At 39.4% G+C, this 9,247-nt stretch overlaps 2 long non-coding RNA genes across 2 annotated transcripts in view; one reads left to right on the forward strand and one right to left on the reverse strand.

The window, feature by feature from the left end:
* The window catches only part of LOC106148740, a 30,788-nt gene extending 28,402 nt beyond the window's left edge, over window positions 1–2,386 (forward strand). Inside the window, exon 3 of the long non-coding RNA XR_001234413.1 lies at window positions 2,096–2,386. This is a non-coding gene — a long non-coding RNA (uncharacterized LOC106148740). The remainder of the gene's footprint in view (window positions 1–2,095) is intronic.
* LOC102029205 overlaps window positions 1–9,247 on the reverse strand; it is a 79,029-nt gene that overhangs the window by 9,528 nt on the left and 60,254 nt on the right. The window contains exon 6 of the long non-coding RNA XR_261268.2: window positions 7,826–7,939. This is a non-coding gene — a long non-coding RNA (uncharacterized LOC102029205). The remainder of the gene's footprint in view (window positions 1–7,825; window positions 7,940–9,247) is intronic.

Here is a 9,247-nt window from a genome sequence, read left to right on the forward strand (position 1 = left end):
GTACTATTAGAAGTGTTTTACAGACCATTGACACTCTTATCATTCCAGGACCATATTCATGCAGAAATTCAGAAATGCAATTAGCGATTTTTTCAGCCATTTATCACAATTTAAAATCTCTTCAAGTTAGTTATGAAAAAGAGAGGTTTGCATTTTGTGCAATCATCCATGAAAAATGGGGAACTCAAAAGAACTGGCTGGTTTTTAAGCTCAGAGCATTTGAAAAGCATTGGTTTGATTAGTCTTTACATTTGCTGGAGACTTGTTCTTAATGAACAATGATTCTGATCTTCTGATTAGCCATGTACACAGTATCAAATCAAACTAAAGTCCAATACAAATAATTCATCACCTCCAATACACCACTGGATTTTTTTTAAACCTTTCAAACGCACCATCATATGCTAGCTCATTTAATTTTAGCAATCATGTGAGGTAGGAAAGATATTATCTACATTTTTTGTGCAATGTAGTTGAACTTCGTGATACTGTGACCCGCCTGAGCTGACACAGCTGAATTGACAAGTTGGAGGGAGCCAGGGAAGAGCTGAAAGGCTATTTACTGGGAAAATGAAGAAACTGATTGATCTTTCTAGGGTTCACTTTCTTTAATGGAAGCAAACAGATAATATTACTTCGCATGTTAAAGGCTTGATGCGAAAAATAAATGAGAAAATATTGTAAGAACTCAAAGAAGTAAAATGTGAGTTGTTCTTATGAAGGATCTATTCACTAGAACTACAGATAAAACAACGCTATTTCCCAAAGGGAGGACAGTGTTTCCAAGCATTCACACACATATGCAAACACACACACACACACACACACACACACACACATGTCAATAAATATTAGTAGAATGAATGACTAAACGAATAAGTACTGGTACTGAGTTCTTTCAAGTGCACATATAAATTCAGCAAGAGAAGTATAAACTTGTGAGTTCTGTTCCCTATTACCATCTTCCTTAGGATTTTATGGGCTGTCTCCAACTATACACAGATTTTTGAATGATCAAATGAAAGAACTGTAAATTCATGTAAAATTTAAAAACTGTTATATGAACAAGTTTTATACAGAATTCCATGTTCAAAAAAAAAGTAAAGAAAAGAAATAAAGAAAATGTGTGGTCTTGTTCTTGATTCACTCAAGACACTAGTCCTTAAAATGCTTACTTTCTCATACCCCGGGAGTGCCAAGGAGCCCAGTACGAAAACCACCATCTTGTCCCTCTAGAGGACACTGACATTGCAGCCAGGTTTAACCAAAGTTTCTGCAACTGACAAAAATTTAATAATTTGATGGGGAGGAGGGAAGCATATAGACTTTCAGGAATACCACTACTTCTCTTGAAATCTCCCCAGAGTGATTGCCACGAATTAATTTGAAAGTTCAACCTACAGTAAGTTATCCATAACCTTCCACTGTTCCACTCAATTGTGTTTCTTACACATTTGGAGAGAAACGCAGAATTCCCTGTTGGGCAATGTGGTCTTGTTGTTCAGTTGATGTGATCATCCAGGACCAGCTGTCCTCAAGTTCAAAGACCTAATGCAGAAGTTACAAAATTTCCTCATCATCTATTGACCCTGACTTACAAGAATTAGGAAGGGGAAGACATTGACCTGGTCAGCTGGAGGAAGTAGAATAGGACTTCTTTTGAAAAAAGACTTGGAAGAACTTGCTGTAGCTTCTGATCAGATGCTGGGCAAGACATTGGAGGCCCAAGAAAAGTTTCCTCAACAAATGCTATTCCAAGATGTACTGTCATTCCTGTCTGTCTCTGTCATCTCTGTCTCTCTGAGTGTCTGTCTCTCTTTCTCTCTGATCTCTCTCTCTCTGCCTCTGTCTCTCTCTCTTTTTTTTTGTGGTACCTGGGATCTAACTCATGACCTTGTGCTTGCCAGGCAGGCGCTTATGACACTGAGCTATATCCCCAGCGCCACCCCCCCCCCAACTCTGGGGATTGAATCCAGGCCTCAGGCTACACAAGCACTCTACCACTGAGCTACACTTCTAGTCCTCTCATTTTTCATTATATAAGTTCTGAAGTCTAATATATAATTTTATCTCACTATAAACACATCTCTTTCAGGTGCTGGGGAGAATGGAAGAAGGAGGAGTAGAAGGACCGAAAATACTTTAAAGAATCTAGAAAGACATCTCTTCTACCTGAGATGGGAGTTATGTTTGATTTCATTTTTTCATGTCTCTAAATTATGTTTCCTCTTCAAATCATGTAGAATTGCACATCATAGAATAAACTGTACAAAGTGACCAATGAGATAGTGACATGATATAGGAGTACATTATTACCATGCAATTCACATCTGGAATCATCTCGGTGCAATTTGCATGATCTATGTCACCTAGCCATGGGTCATAAATTCATTCTTTTGTAACACTTTAAAAATAGATATTCTCAATATTTAATATAACCATTTTGAATGGATATGTTGGAATATCAATTCTGATACTAATACAAGAAACTTGCAAATATGTCCTTTATTTGAAGGTATGGGATATTTCGTTAAGACTCCTGGATAGAATGGGACATTTTCTCTTTATTTTTCTATTTTATATCTAGGTAAACTCTTGCTCCAGCAATGTTTAAGGTACTGTAAAAATCTATAACTAGTCCTCAATTCTCTAGACTACTGACCCTTGACTATTCATTAAATCAAGACTTCATTCCAGCGGAATTCTCTGCAAAGGTAAAATATTTTGTAATTTTTCATAAATGCTAAATGTTTTGTGCCCATACAAAGATTTTTTTTAAAAAAAACAGACAAAATTAGATACATGCTAGGGCTAAGAAAGTTGAAACACCTCTTAGTATTTTGGGTGTTTCCAAACTAATTCTATGTTGTCCACAGATTTTCTACCACCCAGACTATTGTTCTAAGGGAACAGCTTATAAAATCTTAGCTGTCTTTAGTTTTATTCTTTTTTCAACTAGAAGACCTAAAAACTGTGTATGGACTTAAAAAGGACTCCAGATGCCGCTAGCCCTACAATTGGGAGTGCTAGCATCCTAAAATCATTTGATTATGATTACTTTCCTGGGAGAGATGACATGATGTGAGAGGGAGGAGATATGTAGGTCATAGAGTCATGAGAAATTTCATATGCATTCATTTTCACATGCGTGACCAGAAGGTTAAGATTGGGAGGAAGTGGTAAATTGCTTGGTAAAGACCTTTCACGGTAGTAGGGTCTGCTGGGTAATTGGTAACCTAAAAGGAAATATACCCAGAAAAGACAGAAAGAAAACTGGTAGGGATTTATTTTCTTTTTCTCAAGCCAAGGAAAAGGATCCATAAATGGAAGAAACAAGCCAACATTTCTCCCACTAAAGTGAAGCAACCCATGGTGCAATTATGTTACAAACGTCTTTCTTACAATTGATAACTCATATGGTCAGCAACCTCATAATCATAACTGGAAGTATGGCTTATAGATTCATTCAACAGATACTAAGAAATATGATAAGCATCCTGCCCTCCCTGTGTTTGGAACTTGGAGTTGAATGAGAGAATGATAAGTATTTGCAAGCCTAGGCTGCCCACAGCATTATGCCAAAGAACTTAGCACACAGCAATCAATATACACAAGGGAGGCCTTTACATTCTAGGCAATCACACAAAGCAGACATTATTGGTCCATTGACTGTTTTTTTTTTATTTTAAAGAGTAAAAGAAGAATAACATAGTAGTAGGGGGCTTACCAAATTATAGGCAAAGTGGTAGGAAATTATCAATGGTTATTGTTTTACATATTGTTATCTACAAGACAGTTTCTCAGGAAAACAAATAGATAAATAATAGTGAGTTACAGACAAAAGAGGTGGGAGATTATCAATAGTTGTTGTACTATACTTTGGTATCTTCAAAGTGGCTTCTAAAGAAAATAAATAGAGCTATATATGAGTGACCAGTTGAATAATCATTAACTATTCTCAATAGTTGTAGGAAACACATAATAATAAACTTACATCCATTTACAAAAAACAAATGAACAATACAAACATAACAGAGTTATGGACAGATTAGTAGGAACATACATCCATTTACAAAATAGCATAGGAACAATACAAACATAACAGAGTTATGGACAGATTAGTAGGAAAATATCAATGGCTGCTGTAATCATGGTGGTATCTTCAAAATGGTTTCTCAGGAAGACAGAGGTATGCAAGAGGATCTAACAAGTAGTTACAGCCTAAGGGTTGTGAAAAATAGTGTATTACCTCCTCACCAGTGACTCCTTTCACTGAGGTGTGATGGCTGAAAGGAAGGCCAAGATGGAAAAGAAGGACTGAGAGACTTGCACCTCTGTTTAGCAACAGGCTGTTTTCTTTTTCCTCCATAGTCATGATTACCTGGGGCTCCTCCATGGAGATGCCAGTCTGGCCAGAGGGAGAAGGAAAAGTATGCCCCGGGGCCCCCTCATTCCTGTTGGACTAAGTGGTAGGATGGGTCTGAGCTCTGGGGCCTCCACTTCAGAGGGCAGACCGATCGCCAGTGGTCTCATTTGCATTCAAGGCATGGCCCAGGGGGCTTCTTAGGGCAGTTCCTCTTGAGGTGACCTGGCTTTTAACAGTGGTAGCAGATGAATGCAGTCATCGAGTTCTTCTTGGGGCCCAGAGAATCAAACTTAGGATCTGTTTCTCTTAGTGCTGCAGCAAAAGCAGCTGCTTTTTCTCCGTCTCTCTGTTTTCTCTCCGGGCCTCCTCCTCGTCACAGCTATAGAATACTGAGGTGGCAATTCTTACTAACATCTCAAGTGAGCCATCTGGGGTGAAAGCCATGTTTTGTAGCTTTTTCTCTCTAGCCTCCCATCGCACTGGGACCCCACAACCAGTTAGTGTCCTCTCCCCAACTGTCAGCACAGGTAGCAGGAATTTTGGTGCAGACCTCTCTGGAGCTCCACAAGCTCCTCCACTGCAGCCTGTATTGTCAGGGGAAAAATGGCTTCCAGGGGGTCTCCCCAGGTATTGTGCAAGGTCCTCCTGGTTTACAGCTTTTGAATGGCTCTCGTGACGCCAGTCCACTAGACCTCTGACTCTTCGGGCTTAGTCTGTATTCTCATGTTCTCCGAGTCCTTATTCAGCAGCTGCTCCTCCGCTGACTCCGGACCTTTCTGGTTGTCAACGGCAGGGGCAAGAGTGACTCACTGTGTGGCATGTATTCCCAGGGGTTTCTCCATGTCAGAATGATTCATGCACGTCCGCGGGTGGGCCTCCGCAGTTGGCGTGTGGTAGGCCAATTGTGTCATTGCTTCTCTGTGCCACCATAGTTCTCAATTGCGCAGTGGTGGCTGGCCTGAGGGCTGGTGCGCGTCAGCACGCGCCGTCACATGGCTTCCCAGGCACTGGCGGCCCTCTTCCAGGGCACCTGCATGGCTGGGGGCTGGCCCAAAGGCCGGCACACACTGCCACATGGCTTTCTGGGTGCCGGGGCCGACTATTTTTTCTTTAAAACTTAAATTAACTATGTTATAAAATATGTTATATATATCTTATGAAAATGATTATGTGAGCATTATAAAGATTATAGAAGCTGTGTAAAAGTACAACAGAGAAATTTAATACCCGTCATAGCAACCCTTGGATATAATTACTATTAACTTGGAAACATTCTCTGTATGTAAGAATCAGAATATGGGGCTTGAAAAATTAGAGTCTTGAGGCTATGTATTCGGGGGCAGTTTCTGAAGGGGATTAGAAACCAAAGGGTTAAACCTAAATTTGCTGTTTGCCATGGATCAGATCTGAAATGTTCCCCAGAGGCCCATTTGTTAAAGGCATAATTCCCAGCCTGGTGCTAGGGGTTGGGGAAAACAAGAGGTAGGACCTAGTGGGAGGCCTTTCAATCACTGAGGGTATGCCCAGCCCCTCTTCCTCTCTGTCAGGTCTCAGCTGCGAGGAGCCTCATGCTCCCCACCATGATGTGCTGCAGTACCACAGGCCCAAAAGCAAAGGAGCCAGTTGGTCATGGACTAAATCCTCAAAAATCTGTGAGAAAAAACAAGCCTCTTCTCTTTATAAGTTGATTATCTTGGGATTTTGTTGCAATAACGTAAAGCTAGCACACTGTTTACATGGGACTTTATGAGATTTTGCTCTTATTGTTACTCTCACTTCCCCCTTCATTTGATCTTCAACTAGACAACTCTTCTACCTCTTTTAGCCTAGGAAAATATCATTTTCCCTGGGATATTTCTCCTGATAGTCTCCCCATACATTCAGCAGCTAATTAGGTTCCTCATTCTGTATTCCCAAGAGACCCCGACTTCTCTTATGTGGCACTATTTTAATTGTCACAAAATAATTAAGTATTATTCATTTGATGTCTATCTCTTCCATAATACTGTGGGAGAGCTTGAGCAGGACCTTTCCATCTTATTTACTGCTGCTTCTCTACCTTGTGAAGTGTCAGGCATATACAATATTCTTTGGATTATCCCAATGAATGAATGGTTGTGCTATAAAAACCAAAGGTTTTATAGGTTCTGCCAGCACAAGAGGCTGTGACAGTAGCTAGAAGCTGCTGCTGTAAACCCTGGTGCATTGTTGGTGGAAGAAGGGCGAAGGGAGAGCATGCCACAGTGAGGAGCAGTGTGACAGAGAAATTAGGTGTGGCACAGAAATTCAGCGTGGGACCTTAGGGAAGCAATTACAGAATATGCTAGTGGATCTAATTTAGACAACAGATAAATTTCACTTCTGCAGAGAACCAATCCACTTTCCTGTTGATGTATACTATAAATTCTAAGACATCAATTCAAACCAAAAACAGACCTAAAATTCACACTTTTACATCTAAAAACTGTTTAAATGCACAAATTATTCTAACAAAACTATCCAAAATAACTTTATTGTAATAAGATCTAAAATGTATGATAGGTATTATGAAATGAGAATAAATTGTTCAAAAAGAAAAAGAATTAGAAAAAAGAATTAGGATGGATGAAAGGGGGAAGGAAATTAGGGAAAAGGGAAAAAAATGCAAGTCAGTTATATCAATGCCTAGATCATTAAAAAGGAAGATTTGTGCTAATCTTGATTGGAGAAACTTTTATGCCCATATCTTGTACCCTGAGCAACTACTTTAAATATAATAACATGTAATGTACCAATTATTATTATTCTCCTATTACTTTGTTAAGAAATTTTGTTTTATCTTTTTTCCATAAAATAAAAAAAGAACTCTACCATATCAATAATCTCACACAGTAAGTCAAATACTTTACCAAATGTTGACAGCATAGAGAGTTTAGACACTTCCTGGAATCAGAGATGTGGGAAAGAAGAAGTTGTTTTTTCTGGAAAAACACTTAGGGCATTTTTTTAGGGATTCAGTGAAGGAACAGTTTTGAGCAAGTGTTTTCTTTTGGTATCTTTTATTTTCTGATTTCTTTCTAAACAAGATAAGAAATAACTGGGAATTCTGCAGTCTGTTGCTTAGAGTTTTCTTACATTTGCAGTGAGATGGTACATTTCCTTTGAGTTCTGTGCCACCTTAGTATCCACCAGGCTTTGTGGATTTAAGTCACGGTAGAACCTTAGAGATTACCTGCTCCAGCTCTATCATTTTGTAGTCATGGAAAACTGGTGAAGAAACTGCCCATGCTGGTTCTTAGCACTAGGACCCAGGCCTCTGGCCCCCCTATTCCTAAGGGTCCTTTCCCTGGACCGCAATGTCTCCTGGGATGAACAGGTTTTAGGAAAGGAGGGTGAGACCATGCCGAGGATTCAGAACTGACCAATCATTTATACGACCATGGTAACAGTTAGACCAAAAGGAACCAGACATCCACTCACCGTAATGACTCAAAGGACTTCCACTGTTCCAGCACAGAAACAAGAAGCCTTGAAATGCTGTCATCTGTCTGCAAAAGTGTTGGCACTTTGAAAGAACTCAGATCTGGAATCATTCTAAAAAGAGTGACAAAAACTTGTAATTTAAATTGAATTTACAGAATTAGAGCTACATGAAAGTCAACATTTGGAGACCATATTTTCCACCATTCTTAGAGAATATTTTGAGAATATCAGAAATACTGTTGAAAGTAGTATCAAAACTGGAATACCTCCCAAGTTTTCTTCACCTCGATACTACTTTCACTCAATTAACAAAAGAAGATAAGCTATAAAAGTCAGGATTGGGAAACAGACATCTACAGCCTTTTTGCTGTGTCTGCTATAGGAGAGCACTGTTATAAAATATTCAGATGAATGTAGGCCAGCCAAACACTGATGAAGATGAGTGTACATGAAAACACCCAGGTAAAAGTAGCATATAAAGAAAAGCAAAGCCCCAGGCTGGGCTCTTCTACACTGAGAAAAAACAGCAAGCTGAATTTCCCTTCTGTGAAGTAGAGTTGAAGCCGTGGACCTGGCTTGCTCACCACTGGAGTTCTGCACATCTGGGCCCTGGCTTTACAATAAAAAAGCTGGGAACCATGTAATCTCACAGTGCTTTGGTCCCAAAGACTCACACCCATTCCCAATCTGTCAGGCATTTATCTGTTTTGAACATTCAGTCCTTCTTTCCAGAAAGTCTTCCCAGAGTAACCCAACCCTTCCTCCAAACTGCCAACATGGCCTGACTTCTGTATGTGTCTCAGCTGGATTCTAGTGCTTACACATCTGGCTGGTTGGCTTGTTTCACTATTAATTTAGAACCTACTTAACAAAAATCTGTCGATTTGCATATTGATCAGTGGTCTTTGGGGCTTTGCCCTGTGTATGTTCATAACCAGATATGACCTCAAGTATATCTGTAAATGAAGTCAGCTTCTACAGGATGAGAATCACTGTGCTCTTTCTAAATTCTTTCAGAACTAAAGCTATTATAGACTTTGAGCCACAGAGAGTCGTGGGGAACAAACTGTAAAAGAGAAGCACATTATTATTTAACAGATCCTAAGAAACTGATTTACATGACCTATATTTAATTTCCCACATGACTACAACCGATCTAAAACCATGCCTGGTTACACCTGCTTTGAAGCTGGGTCCAGCCAAGGGTAATAGTGAAACTGCATCAGTGTGACTCAGAAAGCTTTCAAGAATTTACTAGATCTCTATTTGCATTTCCATAAAACCTTCTAAAATTCCTTTTTAACCATTTTTCTTCTTTTTTGCATTTCATATTGCCAGGAGCACCTTCCTTCAAATTTTGGTGAATAAAGTCCTTACATCTAGTTATACACTTACATTTTTTTTTTTTTTTTTTTTTTT

Source organism: Chinchilla lanigera, unplaced genomic scaffold (assembly GCF_000276665.1).
Source record: "Chinchilla lanigera isolate Chin_1 unplaced genomic scaffold, ChiLan1.0 scaffold00026, whole genome shotgun sequence".
In the NCBI taxonomy this organism is placed as follows: Eukaryota; Metazoa; Chordata; class Mammalia; order Rodentia; family Chinchillidae; genus Chinchilla; species Chinchilla lanigera.